Source organism: Chrysemys picta, chromosome 3 (genome assembly GCF_011386835.1).
Source record: "Chrysemys picta bellii isolate R12L10 chromosome 3, ASM1138683v2, whole genome shotgun sequence".
NCBI classification, from domain to species: domain Eukaryota; kingdom Metazoa; phylum Chordata; order Testudines; family Emydidae; genus Chrysemys; species Chrysemys picta.
Genome location: NC_088793.1, coordinates 11430409 through 11447840, shown reverse-complemented (window position 1 = coordinate 11447840; position 17432 = coordinate 11430409).

Here is a 17432-nt window from a genome sequence, read left to right as displayed (position 1 = left end):
GGGGAGAAGGCTGAGTTCTTGAGTGTCCAGCCTGGCACACCTGAAGGGCACCCACCCACTGAAGCACCCAAAATCCATGTCTGCTTAGAACAGACTGTGGCCTCAATACATCGGTGCGGGGCAGGTGGAGTCATTTGAGTCTGCATGGCAGGACATACGATCCAGGAGGCCATAGTGAAACTTAAACCTAAAAAGGGGGATGGCTACAGGGAAGGCACCTACACAGTGCTGGCAGAGATGGCAGGCTATGAGTTGGATATTTAAGGCCCCATGAACCTGACATTTTCACATCTGGGGCTCCTCAGCTTGTAAAAGTGCCTCGCAGCATCATAGATTCATAGATTTTAAGGCCAGCAAGGGCCATTAACTCATCTGGTCTGATCTCCTGCATAACACAGGCCATTGCATTCTACCCAGTTACCCCTGTATTGAGCCCAGTAACTTGTGTTGGGCTAAAGCATAACATCCAGAAAGGCCTCCAGTCCTGATCTGAAGAGTCCCAGACATGGAGAATCCACCACTTCCCTTGGTAGTTTGTTCCAGTTGTTAATCACCCGCTTGTATCTTATTTCCAGTTTGAATTTGGCTGTAAATGTCCAACTGTTAATCTTGTTCTGCCTTTCTCTGCTAGATTGGAGAGCCCTTTAGTATCTGGTATTTTCTCCCTGTGAAGGTAGTTATTCACTGTCATCCAGTCACTGTCATCCAGACTCTTTCTGATAAGCTAAACAGATTGAGCTCTTTACATCTCTCACAGAAAAGCATTTCCTAAAGCCCTTGAATTGTTTCTGTGGCTCTTCTCTACACCGTCTTCAGTTTTTCTGTAACCTGTAACCCTTCTGCCAGGTGCTGTTGACAGCAACAAGAGCTGGGTTGAATATCTAGGGGTGCCTCTTAACAATACAACACAGAACCAGGTTGGCTCCCCACCCAGTAATCCGGAAAACTAAACATGTCCCCAGGGCACCTCTAAGAGGCAATACTTCCCCTCTCACAAGCACTGAGTCTGGGTATAACAAAAGAAAACGGTTATTAAAAGGGAGATGGAACTCAACATTCATTTGGAAACACACTGCAATGATTCAAAAGCATTTAAACAATAAGTAAACACCACCCCCCCAGAGTACACTGGGCTGTGTCCTTTGCCTCAGTTTCCCACCTTGTGGTGTGAAAGTCCACAGAATAAATGTCCCTGTAACACACCACTCCCCTCTCCCTCCACCCCACTGCTGCGGCTGGCCGGTCCCCACTATCACTGCAATGCTGGGTTCTGAGGTTCCTCCTCTTAGCCCAGTTCTTAATGATTTCACTGGGTCATGGGGACCCTCACTACGACCCCAGCCTCTGCGTGGCTTTCACTACAATACCACCCCCACCGCAGATCTAAGGTTTAGCCTCTAGACCTCTACAGCAGCAATTTCAGCTTTAATAATCACTGAACAGAAAGAAGGACTCTCAATAGAACCTAATCAATTCTAAAAAGTAAGGTAAAAAGTTAAATAGCACCTAGGACTCTTTACACACCAACCACTCCACTAAATAGAAACACTTGCCCCCTTGTGACACGCAGAGGGATTGGGCATCTGTACCTATTGATTAGCAAGTGAGGTTCAGTTTAGGGTGACCCCCCCCCCCCCCCAATCAGGGCATGCTAAGTACAGTTCTGCTGCCCTTTACTCATAGAAGGATAACAACATTTCATTACCCCGGCATTCAATACCAAAGTGAATTATAACCCCAAACCAGCCAAGACAGTTTGGCAAAACAGCTGAAAACCTAGGCAGAGTGTGTCAATGCGAATACGGTCTGCTCCTGAAGTCCTTCCCCCTCTTCATCACTAGATGTCAGGGGAGAGCTCATTCAGCCCCTGCTTACGTTTAATTCTGGACATTAGAGCTGCACGCAGTCTCATCAATGTGGAGGTAACATCACCTACCTGCTCCTACACATTACTTCCCTGCGTATACATCCAAGGACAGCATTCCCCTTTTTGCCACAGCATTGCCGTGGGAGCTGATGTTGAGCTGTTTGTCTGCTATGCCCTAAATCCTTTAGGATCACTGCTTTCCAGGATACAGTCCCCTGTTCTGTAGCCGTGGCCTGTGTTGTTTGTTGCTAGATACGTAACCTTGCATGTGGCTGTATTAAAATACATTTTGTTTGAAGGGGCCCAGCTTACCAAGCGAGGGGGTGTAGTTCCATTGACGTCAATGGAGTTGTGCTGATTTACATCAGCTGAGGAAGTGGGATCCGGATGGGAAGGAAGAGGGGGCCTGAAATGAGTGGAAGCCATTATCCTATAGTATCAATCTGTTTCTCTCCCCGTGGGTACAGTGATTTTTCTCGGGGAGGATTTGAACAGAACCTGATCGTGCAAGAAATTACAGGCGATAGAACTCCCCGATGCTCACATTCCTGCATGTACATTGGCAATTATTTTTGGGTTGGTGGCATTATTGTCCTCCTAAAGGTTACACAGAGTCAGATCCTGGACTGATGTATGTTGGCATGGATTCACTGAAGTCCAATTTCTACCAGCTGAGGATCTGTCCCACAGCCTCCAATTCTGCTTGATGGACACCAGACGAGGTCCATATCTGAGAGAAACAAGTGCAACTGTCTTACCAGACGCTTAGGTCGGCAGCATTTCTGCCTTCCATTCCTGCAGGTCCCCAGCTCCACTTCATCCCGGCTATCGATCTTCGTACATTTTGCTTTACAGTAACCATCTCGTCTGATGCAAGACTGGGTGTCTGGAAACCTCCGGTGTCCTACAAAAGGGAAAGAGTATCTAATTTCCAAAGGATGGTACAGCACTTAGGGTGCTATCCTGAGCCTTACGAGACCCAAGTTCAAATCCCTGCACTGCCACTTGTTTCCTGGATGGTCTTGGGCAAGTCACTTAGCCTCTCTGTGCTTTAGAAGCCTAGCTGTACAATGGGAACAATAGCACTTCCCTATCTCCTGGGGGGCCTAACACTCAATGAATTAAAGTTTGTGAGGCCCTGTAATGGTGGGAGCCAGCTAAGACATATAAAATGAGTAACAAAGATAGATTTAAACACAAAAATCCAGGCGTGCTGGGATTTGGTTTAGAGGTGTTTGATACCTACGTATAGCAGAAGCGTAACAGCAGGATGGGTTTTCTATTCTTACTCATGCGCCAGGTACTGCAGAAGGGAATCACACACCCTCTCCCATTACCAATTACCCATTCTCCTTGCACTGAGCAGGAAGGCAGACTGACTCACCGTGTCAGCCGCTGCTCCCCTGCCATCAGTAACAGACCTTGAGTACACTAACCGTGGCCCCAAAATCACATACTCTTTCAAATCCCGATGTCTGGAACCTGATGCTGCGAATTTCCTACCTCATTCCAATACTGGAACAGGAACTGTACCTCTCATCAGTGTAGTTTCCTAATACTCACTAGTGTTGTGGTTTACAGTTGTTTGTATTTTGTATAATTTAAAATAAAGAATAATAAAATAATAATGTACATGAAACTTTGGGTTCGTCCTGCCAAGACTTCCCCGGAGCATCGTGTCGCGACCGACAGAACCCGGCTCCTACCTACCTGTGATCAACCTAGCTGACCACTAGATTGATACGGACTCTGGACTGGTAACTATAAGATCGACTACCGGGACAATGTGTGTGTGTGCGATTGGATGCATATGCATTTGTTGTATCTTCAATAAACGCGGCGTATTGCCTTTTCCCCTGAAAAAGATCCCGTGTGCTTCTTATAAGCATAACATTTTTGGTGGAGAATTGCGAAAGGGGGAAGACATGCACTGTGATGGTTAAACATACGGCTAAATATTGCTAAAAGGTATCCCATACATATAAAGTGATCAATCATTCAGGTGTGCACACCCCCAGTCGTTGAAATGCCGGGCCATAACGGGGAGGGTTAGAGTCCTCGCTCCAACCCATCTGTCGGGGAAAACTATACAGATATAAACAAACTGTCTAGGTATATACACCCCCAGTCGTAGAAGTGCCGGGCCATAAGCGAGAGGGTTAGAGTCCTCGCTCCTATCCGTCTATCGGGGAAAAATTGCATAGGTGAATATACCCTCGGTCGTAGTAGGATCGAGCCCAAAAGGTAGGGGGCTTAGCGTTCCCCCCTCCTGCTCTGACAGGCAGTTTAGACTTTTTGTGGTGAGTAAGTCCCAGCACAAGCGCGGGCACGGAAAAGTTATAAAAATAAAAGAGTCCCCTAAGAAAAAAGCTCAAAAAGAGCAGAAAAAATTGCCATTCAGACAGGAAATTACTCCTTTTCAACAAATCTTGCTCTGTTAAACCAAACTCTGAAGGATATAGGAGTTTGGGCAGTGTAGTATTTTTTGTAAGCGATATTGTGGTGATTTCACAGTTAAAAAAAATGTTTAAGGAAAGGGACCAGGAGGGGTGGGGGCTAGTTAAGGAGTTCACCCTCCTTGATAAATTGTTAGTGAAACAAAGCCTGTGCCCATGGGAAGGGGCGGTTCGGCGAGGAAAGCAGGATCAGGCCCAGACAAACAGGCAGGCAACAAATGAAGAGATTGGAAAACAGGTTGGGAGCCCTGAGGGCATAGTGGTAGGAGTAAGGGAAGCAGTAAGTGCAGGCATTAGGAATTCAGATCCCTGGAACAATACACCTCTACCCCGATATAACGCTGTCCTCGGAGCCAAAAAATCTTACCGCGTTATAGGTGAAACCGTGTTATATTGAACTTGTTTTGATCTGCCGGAGTGCGCAGCCCCCCCCCCCCCCCCCCGGAGCGCTGCTTTACCACGTTATATCCGAATTTGTGTTATATCGGGTCGCATTCTATCGGGGTAGAGGTGTACTTGGAATGGTGATATCTGAACTAATGAAGGTGTCATTTTGGAAAATAAGCAAGTGATTTAAGGAAAGAAAATGAGAAGTTAACTCTGCAGAGGCTGGAGGGAATTAAACAGTTGAATGCTGTAAAAATGTTCAAAAGGAAAAGTGTTATAAAAAGAGAATTCTTGGTTTCTTTGCAGCCATTCTGAAGGAAAAATGGGCCCTTTTCCCAAAGGAATGTCTGTAAATAATCCAGGCCAAAAAAAAAAAACCAATCCAATTTAAATAATTTGACTATGGACAATTTAGTCAAATTTGCTAAAAGAACATAAAGGGTGTCTATTGGAACTTAACTGCCCCCCAAATGTATACTAATGTAATCTATGTACAGCTGTGTAAAAATTAAAGCAACGTAAGGGCTGTTAAGCAAAAAAGTATGTATGTATCTGTGTGTATAAATATATTGTGTAAATATGTGGAGTGTTTAGGACCTAAACCAATACTCCTCATTTGTAAAACTCTTGTTTTGTAGGTTTAAAATAAATTGGTTTGGTTTGGTTTTTAAATAATACCACTAAAATCCATTTGACTCTTTCATTCAAAGTTGCAAAACTGACAGACTTTTTGCCAGGCACAGGTGTGGAGGGAAAATGGACTAAGGTCTAAACTTTGGTCAAGTGAACTGTATGTGTGGCCTGGAGGAAGGAGAAAAGGGGGGAGAGTAAAAGGAGAAGGGTAGACAGAAATCATAAAAGCAGAACTAACTGTAGAAATTATAAAAGTAGAATTAACCTTTGTAACAGACTATGATTAATAGAGGTCAGGTGACAGAGCAAGAAACCGCAAAGGGCAAACTAAGAATAACAGGAAAGCTTGCTGTGCTATATTCCCTTTTATGGCTATTGTATTCCAAATATGGCAATAATGTTGATAAGAAAGTATGTATTACTAATTGTGGTTTTATCCTATATAAGCTCCCGTATTTTATCTGTCAGGGGGGTTCGGCTGCCTTGGCTGACTCCCCCATGCGTGCATGTTTGATTGATCAATAAAGGAGCCTCAGGCTGCCTGATCCAACATCAACCGTGTGGTCAGTTTTCCACAACACAGGGAACTAGTGTTGTTTGGCTTTGGGAATTTAGCATTTAACCCTTAAGGCACCTCAATGCTTTATAAAGATCAATATCCTTTTAAAAGCCAAAGTCGTGGCTGCAGCAGGGCAGTGAAACCCAGGAGAAAGGAAAGAGATTCTGGATTTGGTTTTTGGTAACAAAATAGCAAATAAAAGCTGTAGTAAAAAAATAAAAAAATTAAAAAAAAAACAGTGTCCCTCTGGAGCAACTGCAGGGGTGAGGTGCACAAAACCAAAAAAAAGCAACATTAGGCACACTGAGCCTTAAGGTGGCTCTAAGTCAGGGGTCGGCAACGTTTGGCATGCGGCTCGCCATGGTAAGCACCCTGGTGGGCCGGGCCAGTTTATTTACCTGCTGACGCGGCAGGTTCGGCCGATCACGGCCCCCACTGGCCGCAGTTCACTGTCCCGGGCCAATGGGGGCGGTGGGAAGCTGCGGCCAGCACATCCCTCGCCCGCGCCGCTTCTCGCTTCCCCCGTTGGCCCGGGATGGCGAACCGCGGTCAGTGGGGGCCGCGATCGGCCAAACCTGCCGCGTCAGCAGGTAAATAAACTGGCCCGGCCCGCCAGGGTGCTTACCCTGGCGAGTCATGTGCCAAACGTTGCCGACTCCTGCTCTAAGTAATCAAACTGTCACTTTAATAAGGGTACTAAAAACTGTGTAAGCACACACACAAAAAACAGTTACACCTTATGTAAAAATTAATATGGCTAATGTTACAGAAGTTAAACTATGAAAAAAATGTGCATTTTCCCCAGAACATGTGCAGTGTATATTGCAGGAGGGGAAAAAGAAATGCGAAAACATACCATACTCCAAAGGGAGCCACAATAAGTTGTGTTTTCTTTTTCAGAATCCTATGTATTTTGAAAGCAAAAATTAAAAGTAAAAAGAAATCAAAACTCTGGTGAAAGTTAATTGTGTCCCTTTTAAGACAGAGTCTCTGAGCTGCTGATGGCTTTGGATCCAAAAGCAAGCCAGAAAGTCTCTGTGTTAATGCAAATGACCTAACTGAGAGCGGAAGGAGAAAACTGCCCATAAATGGCAGCATAAAGAAGTCAAACCTAAAAATAAAAGAAGGACAGGTTAACCCTAAGTAGAAAAAAATATAGACTGGTACTTTTCTGTGTGTATAGGCAGTGCTAAAATCTGAAGACAGGTACAAAAGGGGTCTCCTTGTATGCATGATACCCCTACCTTTTAATTCACCAAAACACTCAAAATATAATTACATTAAAAAGCCTATGCAAAAATTTCAAGAACATTGAACACACTGGCCTCAAAAACAAATTGACTACATAAAAAAACATGGTATAATAAAATGTATAGTGTGTATAATTTTTGAGAAGAACCTTTAAGGTTATATGATGCTTCTCAGCTATTACCTGTGAATAAACTTAAAGCTTAGCACAGCAGGGAAAACATTACAAACTTGGTCTGCTGTATAAAAAAACCGGAGGTACACCACCTCATAAATTTAATAACTGAACAGTGGAATAATTCACCCTAAACCCTTAAAAAGTAGAAGCCATTGAAACCTGGCCTGCCTATAAAACAAAAACACAGGAAAGTATGGGGGTAATTCCTCTGTTTTGCTTGCAATCAGCGAGGGTATTTGTAAAAGAAAGGGATATTTTAAGCAATAATCTGCCACCCCAAAAGAGGTAGAAACATGTTCTTTTTGTCTTTCAAAAAATCAGGAAAAGCCGGTACTAGCTGAAAAGCAACTCAAAACACCATGAATCTACTGTCTCAACAAAAATTGTGTTTTGTGTTTTATGTTTTGTCTTGTGTTGTTTGTTTTGTTGCTAGCATTGTTGTGTACTGTGTTACAAAAAAAATACTGCATTAAGCAAAATAATAATAATAATAAGAAGAAGAATTTAAACTGTATTTACAAAAAACAATATTGCAAAAGGGCAGAGGTCAAGGAATGCCAGTCTGTTAACAGGGAAACATCCTCAGGGATTGGTTTTGAAGCAGGAATTATAAATACTATAGACCTGAAGGTATTTAAAAATAAGTTAAGTTCCTTGTCACAACTGCAAGATAGTCTCATTCACAAGCAGGCAAATACAACTGTGAACTTGGTGCAAATAGATCTGGGAAACCTAAAAGCAACATGGAATATGTGGAGGTGGCTAAACACCACCTCCTGGCTGCTATATAAACAACAAATAGAATTAGGGAATAAAACTGCCTTAGCCATAGAATGTACTAAAATGCAAATTCTTAGTTTAGCAGCACTTGATCATGAAATGTTTGGGGTAATATCTGGGAATGTTCGGGTATTAATGCATCTTTTAAAACAACAGAAGAGGTCCTTGTTCCATACCTAGAAATAAAAATAAATGCAATATGTTTCCAGCATGGTCAAGCCTGATTTGTTATCAGGTAAAATTATTGTTAAAATTGCTCACCAACAGTCTGTGGAGACAGAAATAGGAAAAGTGAGCCCGCTCCCAAAACTGAGCATGGGATACTTTTGGCTACCCCGGGTTATGGGTCAGTGGGCTGGGGAAAAGGCAGGAGTGGCTCTATGTATTTTGCTGCCCCAAGCACGACAGTCAGGCGGCTTTCGGCAGCACGCCTGCAGGAGGTCCGCTGGTAACGCGGATTCGGTGGCATGCCTGCAGGAGGTCCGCCGGTCTCATGCCTTCGGCGTACCCGCTGCCGAATTGGTGCCGAAACCACAGGACCGGTGGACCTCCCGCAGAAATGCCACCGAAGGCAGCCTGACTGCTGCACTCATGCCGACCAGCAGGCCGCCCCCTCCGGCTTGCCGCCCCAGGCACGCACTTGATGTGCTGGTGCCTGGAGCCGCCCCTGGGAAAAGGAGAAATTATTGAACACCCGAGGGTGTACGAAGTGGAGCCCTCAGAAATGGGTGTGATTGTCCCTAGCTATCATCACAGAACCAGGCAGCAAGGACACATCATTGGGAACATGTATGGGATGAACTAAAAAATGTGAGATGTGTTTTGTACAACAAACAATGTGTATGTATTATATCCTGGGAAACAGTATTTTAAAAAAATGCAAGTATCAGCCAACCCCCAGTGAATGAATATAGCTGTAGTGCCCATGTATTATGTACTAGCAATCACACGTACTATTTACCAGAAATAAAAAAAGCACAAAGCACTAGAACCGCCACCCTGGTTAATTTCTCTGTTACCCTTGGCCTGGATTGGCACAATCTTACTGATCACTTGTTGTCAGAAACAAAGGTGACTCCGTTTTTACAACAAACACAAAGGAATATAGGGAAGCCTATTGTTCAAATATTACATGCAAATAAAAACATGCTAAAAATGGCTAAATCTAAAAAAAACCTGACAGCCTATCCTTGGTATGACGTTTTTACAGGCTGATCCCTGACCCCTAAAGCCATATTGTCTATTATGTTTCACCCATTACCAGTTGTGTTAATATTGCCCTGTGTTTGCTTGCTAGGAATGTGTTGTATGTGCCATTGAACAAAAAGAATGTTTGTTCAATTACAACCACAAGCTCAAATTGTCTCTCAGTATATTGCTGTTAAACAATTGTATAAAATATGACCCACTCAAGAATTGTTCTTGAGGGGTTAAAAGGGGGACATGTAGTAGTAGGATTTTATGATTGTATTTTGTATAATTTAAAATAAAAAATGAAAAATAATAACGTAATAATGTAGCATGTATTAAATGTATTGATGTATGATTTGACCATATCCCGCCAGACACCCTTGTTGAGTAGCAGAAAGGAACGGCCTAATGTGCCATTGGTAGAGATGCATCAGCCAGAATTTCTGTGTGTCTGGACTGATTTCAAGGCAGTAACAGACCTTTGCGGGTCACCGGTTTGTTGTAGGTTTAGCATTTTAAAATAAGTAGAAGAATGCCGTGATTGTTTTTCTTTTGCATTGCAATTTGATGTTCCTGTTCAAAATGTTCTGTATCAATCAATTCTGTTTTGTGTGTGAATGAGGAATGTGTGTTAAGAGATAAGTGTGAAGGCCATCACTGAACCAGATGGTCTAGGGCAGTGGGTCTCAAACTTCTTTACTGGTGACTCCTTTCACACAGCAAGCCTGTGAGTGCGACCCCCCTAAACACACTTTTAAATATATTTAACACCATTATAAATGCTGCAGGCGAAGCGGGGTTTGGGGTGGAGGCTGACAGCTTGCGACCCCTCATGTAATAACCTCGCGACCCCCTGAGGGGTCCTAACCCCCAGTTTGAGAACTCCTGGTCCAGGGAGAAACCAGAAACAGACGCAAGGGTGCCAGGAGGCTGCAACATGCCCCTGTTGAAATGTCAGAGGTGGGAAGATTGATGACTCTAAAAATGAGACAGGCACCTGTCATGGGGGACAAGATAGCTGTGATCAAAACCAGCATGGGGTAACTCCCTGAGAGACTTAATAAAAGAACAAAATAAAAAAAAAACAATTTAAAAAAACAAGCACTCATCAAACAACAATTAATTACAGCATGACGGTGCAAAACTCAGTGAAGGAAAATGACTATATAAACAGGGTGCCTTGCCATGAAACTTTGGGTTTGTCCTGCCAAGACTTCCTCGGAGCATTGTGTCATGCCCAACGGAACCTGGCTTCTCCCTACCCGTGATCAACCTAGCTGGCCAGTAGATTGATCCGGACTCTGGACTGGTAACTATAACATCGACTGGCAAGACAGAGTGTGTGTGTGTTTGTGAATGCATATGCTAATTGTTGTATCTTCAGTAAATGCGGCGTATTGCCTTTTCCCCTGAAAAAGATCCCGTGTGCTTCTAATAAGCATAACACAGTCCCCTACGTGTTTCAGTCTTACCTGCGGTCGCCAGGGAGACCAAGAAGAGAACAGCAAACAGAATGTAAAGGATCTCCATGGCCAAAGGTGTGGCTGGCCCGTCAGAGGCACCGAGATAGATTGAGTGTGCAATTGTTCAAATGGCATATGTGAGAAGTCCGTGTATTTATAGGAAGTCCCCTACCAGAGAGCAGAGCACAAGGGGAGGAGCATACATTAGTCACTCCCCAAATACAGGTGGTTGGCTTCTCAGCCCCCTTTCAGGTCACTCTGACCCACTGGATCCACTCTCAATAATATGTACTTCCTGATTATTCAGCATTTATCTCTCTCTCTCTCTCTCTCTCTCTCTCTCTCTCTCTCTCTCTCTCTCTCTCTCTCTCTTTTTTGGCCCTTCCACATTGCCATTATGTTTCTCCCATGAAATATGCACAATCCACTCCGCCCCAGCAGCTGGACAAGATGGGGTGAAATTCTCCCTCCTTCAGATCCGGCTCAGAGGGGATGTGACAAGTAGCAAGTTAGTTCCCAATTCAACAAAACGCTGTCAGTTGTATGTATAATGAACAACGTGTAAAATAACAATAGGTGTGTCGAGAGTTTTGCCAGTTTAACGATACCTGCATGCAAGGGGATGCAGTATGGCTAACCTCAAGAGACCAAAAACCATGAGTCAGAGCCTCAAAAATCAAGAGATTGACTCACCCCAAATAACCAGATGTGTTTAGAAAGGTGTTTTGGGCTGCCTCTGCCTTTTGATTTTTGAACTCCCGGGCCCATCCTTAGTGTAGGTGTGTGGCAGAACTGCCCATTCTCCCAAATTTACTGGGTTAGGCAATTCTGGCCCCTGCTGCAGAAGCTCTCACCTCACATCTACCTGTCCGCTGCCCAGCAATTAATTCTGCCCCCAGACATCCAAATCAATCCTGTCTCCTCAGCCCCCACATCAGTTTAGCACCCTCTAAGGCCCCAGCCCCCATCAGTTTTGCCCCCCTGCTCGATAGCTCCCTCCTCCCCCTTTCTCACCCTGTGAGATCAGCGTCACATTACTGAGAAGAGGGGAGAAAGAGCTCTTCTTACAGCAGCTCTGATTGGTTGTTCTGCTCCAGGAGGCAGGGCAGTGGGGCGGGCAGCCAATGAGAGAGGGGTTTTCCCCACAGGCTGGGCTTAAATTCCTGTGAGGGCTGGAGCATCTGGCATCATCATCAGCCTGGCCTCAGCCTGTGCTGAGAGCCTCTTAATTAGGAAAAAAAAATCACAAGAGTTGGCAACACTAGGGGTGTTTACCTCACCCACCCACACCGGCAGAGAAAGAGTTAACTGGAGCTAGAGAGCAATTAGTGACCCAGTAACACCTGGAGGGTGGGTGAAACCCAATTTAGGATTAGGCCCAGCTGGAGAGGAGCTGGGTGACTAATGAAGGAAGGACTGATTCCAGAGCAGGAGAAAGGAGGCAGGAGGCGAGGCCTGGCCTTGGGATCCTCTCCCAAGAAGGGAGCTTTGGAAAATGACCAGGAGAGGTGTTGGGAAAGGACAAGAGGGGAGTAAGCTACTGTGGTGACTCTTGACAAACAGGCCAGATGCCCGGGAAGCAGCTCTGGGGTTGGGGCTTTGAGGGAGATGGTTGCACACACAGAGAGCCTGGGAAGAAGCAGACAAGGAGCTGGGGCTCCAAGGAGAAGGCCCTGGGAGATGTTGATTTGTGGAAGAGCAGGCAAGAACTCTGCAAAGACTGGGAAGGGGCAAAGAGCCTCTGGAGGAGTGAGCCCAGAAGGGGGCCGCTGGAGAAAAGGACCTAGAGACTGGGTATGAAGTAGTCCAGGGAGGCAGCAGACATTAGCTGCTTGCCCACAGGGTCCTGGACTAGAACCAAGCATAGAGAGAGGGCCTGGGTCCCCCTACCAGCCACTGAGGAAGGTTGTGACACAGAGCCCAGAGTCAGGCCAAAGACCTGATGTAAGCTTATTGGATTGTTATTTTATGGGACTGCACATGACCTGGCTGGAGAACTGAGCCATGGGAAGAAGCAGAACATCGCAGGGCTGGAATGGCTGTCAGCAGGGGACATTAGAGGACGAGAGCACGGGACACCATGTCCAGCCACCAGGGGGTACACCAGCTGGTGAGTCACTCTTCGACCCTGTATAAAAGTTTTTAGATGTAGTTATATGGGTATAAAAGGTGCTTATGCCACTATAACCAATCCTGGTTCAGGAATGAAAATAAGCATTACTAGTATAAGGTACCTTTGTATGATTGCATCCATATTCAGGGTTGTACTGGTATTACTAGATCAGTTTAAAAAAAAAATCACATCCCATACCGACATAGTTATACTGGAATAACTTTTCAAGTTTAAATCAGCAGAATTGCTGAATCAGAGAGACTTACGACCTTTCTAACATTATTAAGAGCACGGTCTTGCTGTGATTCATGGGATCACATTATGGGGCCAGAGAAGAAGGATGGTACAGTGGTTAGAGCGGTCGCCAGGGACTCAGGAGACTCGAGCTCTGTTCCCTGCTCTGCCTTCAAATTCCTGTGTGACTTGGAGGTTGTGGAATCTCCATCTCTGGAGATATTTAAGAGTAGGTTAGACAAATGTCTATCAGGGATGGTCTAGACGGTATTTGGTCCTGCCATGCGGGCAGGGGACTTGACTCAATGACCTCTCGAGGTCCCTTCCAGTCCTAGAATCTATGAATCTAGTCTCTCTCTGCCTCAGTTCCCTACCTGCCAGAGGTGTTGTGAGGATAAATACATTAAAAATAATGAGATGTGAGGCAGTCAGCTACTATGTTGATTTGGGCCATATAAATACTAGAGATGGAAATTATGCATTTTTGGTGAGTATTTGCAGTGTTGCCATAAGTACTGAAAAAAGGACTTAAGTGTAAGTGCCAACTGCACCATGACAGCAGAACTTTTAAGTACAAATATACTGTGGAAATAGTACTTAAGTATTTATTAGTGCACATACGAGTATAAGCAGAAGTACTTTCAGCTCCTATATTCCCTGCAATTGTCTGGTCAATATATGGACAACAATCTAAATAATATCAGTACCTAGCGGAAGAGAAAGAAAAAGAGCAACAATACGATTTTATTCATATACACAAATAAACATAGAATAGCAATGAAAAAAAATCTCGTAAATGTAAATACATTTATAAATTTCCTTTCCAATGTGTGTGTAATGTATAGACAACATATCATTCCATGAAATGGGCATTTTCCTTCAATAACGGCATAATCTACAACATTTCTTCCTGAAGACGGGATGTGATTGTTTCAAATAACAATTATGAAAAAAAAACAGTTAAAATAGTTACTTATGCTTGAAAATGTACCTAAATACATGCACTAAGTACAGAATATGTAAAGTATTGAAACACAAGTATGTAAAGTGAATTGTAAGAATGTGCATTGCAAGTACAAATGTACTTAAGTACATGGGGACCCTGAGTATTTGGAAAACTACTGGGTATAGGTGGAAATCTGTGAATTACAAACATTTCATGAAGTTTATCAGGATGATTATTCATCTGGAAATTCATATTGGAAAGTGCATTACTCTTCTAGATAAAACACTTCAGTTCGCCAGTCAGGAAGTGGAAACAGCATCATGTGATAAAGTTTATGCAGGGCAAACTCATAAATTGTTCGCCCTCTATAACACTGATAGAGAGATATACACAGTTGTTTGCTCCCCCAGTTATTAATACATACTCTGAGTAAATTACTAAATAAAAAGTGATTTTATTAAATACAGAAAATAGGCTTTAAGTGGTTCCAAGTAGTAACAGACAGAACAAAGTAAGTCACCAAGTAAAATAAAATAAAATGTGCAAATCTATGTCTAATCAAACTAAATACAGATAATCTCACCCTCAGAGATGCTTCAGTAAGTTTTTCTCAGACTAGACACCTTTCAGGCCTGGGCACAATTCTTTCCCCTGGTACAGCTCTTGTTGCAGCTCAGGTGATAGCTAGGGGATTCTTCATGATGGCTCCTCTCCCCCTCTGTTCTCTTCCACCCCTTTATATATCTTTTGCATAAGGTGGGAACCCTTTGTCCCTCTGGGTTTCCACCCCCCACCCCCCACTCACTGGAAAAGCACCAGGTTACAAATGGATTCCAGTTCAGGTGACATGATCACATGTCACTGCAAGACTTCATTGCCCACTTGCCAGCACACACATGGGCTTTAGTCCACGAAAGCTTATGCTCTAATAAATTTGTTAGTCTCTAAGGTGCCACAAGTACTCTTGTTCTTTTTGCACACACATATACAGGAAGACTAACAGGTAAACACAGTCATCTGCAGACAATGGTCCTTGTTAATGGGAGTCATCAAGATTCTAAACCATCATTAATGGCCCACACTTTACATAATTACAATAGGCCCTCAGAGTTATATTTCATATTTCTAGTTTTAGATACAAGAGTGGTACATTTCTACAAATGGGATGATCACACTCAGTAGATTATAAGCTTTGTAATGATACCTTACAAGAGACCTTTTGCATGAAGCATATTCCAGTTACATTATATTCACTTCTTATGTTTTTATAAAACCATATAGACCGCACAACGTCACAGCCACTAGTGTCAATGAAGCCTTCCTGCACTAGGCCCAAAAGAACCAAACTTCTCCCATGTTTAAACTCTAATCGACCTCAAAAGCCAGGTGCAATTGGAATATGTAAGCAACCAGTTATCTGTGTGCAACCCGAGGACAGCAACACTATGGCAGCTGCCCCTGGGCCACTTCCTGCCTCCCCTGGGATGGGTACCTCTGACGTCCAGTCGTCATCCGGTTCCTCCGGGTAAATGGCGGCGGGCACTCCGGGCCAGTTGTCATCCGCGTCTGGGGCGTGGGCCGAGCCAGGTGGGGAATCCGCTCCGTGCTGCTCCAGAACCTGCAGGACATCCTTCCCCCTGAATCAGCTGCGGATCTGGTCTTTTATACTGCTGGCCACGCCCCATCCCTCCGGTGAGGGGGGCGGGGCGGCCTAGGCTCCGCCCTCCAAGGGGTGTGTAACACTCCCTCACTCACCCCGGAGGAGGGAGGCCTGTCCGCCTCTCTACAATGAATAATTCACATCCTGAAATATATTCATCCAAACCATTTGGCAAACGCCTATGAATGACAAACACATGGGAAGGACATCAGGATTGGTTAGTGATTGATTCAATAAGCCCAGGCTTCTCCAGCTTTTCATAGAATGGGCCACATCTTAAGGAAGAAATTTGTCTTGTGGACACCTGCCCTCCCATTTGCAATCCCATAACATCCTTGTGGCACCTGCAGGGACTGAAGCAGAGATGCTCCCTGGGAAGCAGGTGGAGTTGGGTGAGATGCCTGGAAGACGGGATTGCCCTGGGTGCTGTTTGACCATCTTGTTGCAGGCTAGTGTATATGTGCAAGCAAAACAAATTACACTCTGAATATATCCAGACTCCTCATCACTGATATCTCCTCCACGGAGAAACCAAACTGCAAGGCTCTGGTCACCTGCTCCCACTTGGCAGAGGGGTGATCTGGGTGTCAGAATGGGACATAGGGGTTGGAAGAAGGGTCAGCAGTACAAATGTGATTCAGCCTGATGTAGACCTGTTTGCTTGTTATCTATTCTGCATCTCTGGGGCCATGATATCTTTCCTGAAGGGGCAATTGTGGACACAGCATTCTAGAGACTAAAGGAATTTGACTGAAGATTTCTAGGGGATAGAGTTACATACATCTCTGTGTAATTTGCACATCAATGAGCACATTTTCAAATGGGCCCTCCAAAATGAATACCCCCACCAGTGTTGAGCACCTGTACGTTTTTGTGCACATAAACTCTGGGTCTGCACATACAAAAGAGCAATTGTGTATATAACTTTGGTTTCTGCATTTAGTTACCACGTTTGCACATGGACAAATGTCTGTTAACCACACATAAACTGGTGTCAGCAAAGTTTTTTGGATGCTACCTTTGAAATGTTGACCCCCTAAGTCAGTGGTTTTCAAACTTTTTTTCTGGCGACCCAGTTGAAGAAAATTGTTGATGCCTGCGACTTAACGGAGCTGGGGATGAGGGGTTTGGGTGTGGGAGGGGCTCAGGGCTGGGGCAGAGGGTTGGAGTGCGGGGGTGAGAGCTGCAGCATGGGGCTGGAATGAGGGGTTCACGGAGTGGGAGGGGGCTCTGGGCTGGGGTAGGAGGTTGGGGTGTGGGAGGGGGTCAGGGCTCTGGGCTGGGGATGCAGGCTCTGGGATGAGGCTGGGGATGAGGGATTTGGGTGCAGGAAGGGGCTCTGGGTTTGGGGGGGCTCAGGGCTGGGGCAGGGGATTGGGGTGCGGTAGAGAGTCAGGGCTGTGGGCTGGGGTGCAGGCTCTGGGGTGGGGCCAGCAATGAGGGGGTTGGGGTGCAGGAAGGGGCTCAGGTTTGGGGGGGCTCAGGGCTGGGGCAGGGGATTGGGGCACAGGGTTGGGGTGTGGGCTTCCCTCCGGCGGCTCCCAGTCAGCAGCGCAGCTGGGATGCAGAGGCAGGCTTCTCACCTGTCCTGGCACCGCAGACCGCGCTGACCCCCAGAAGCGGCCGGCAGCAGGTCCCGCTCCTAGGCGGAGGCGCGCAAGCAGCTCCACGCAGCTCTTGCCCACAGGCACTTCCCCCCAGCTCCCATTGGCTGGTT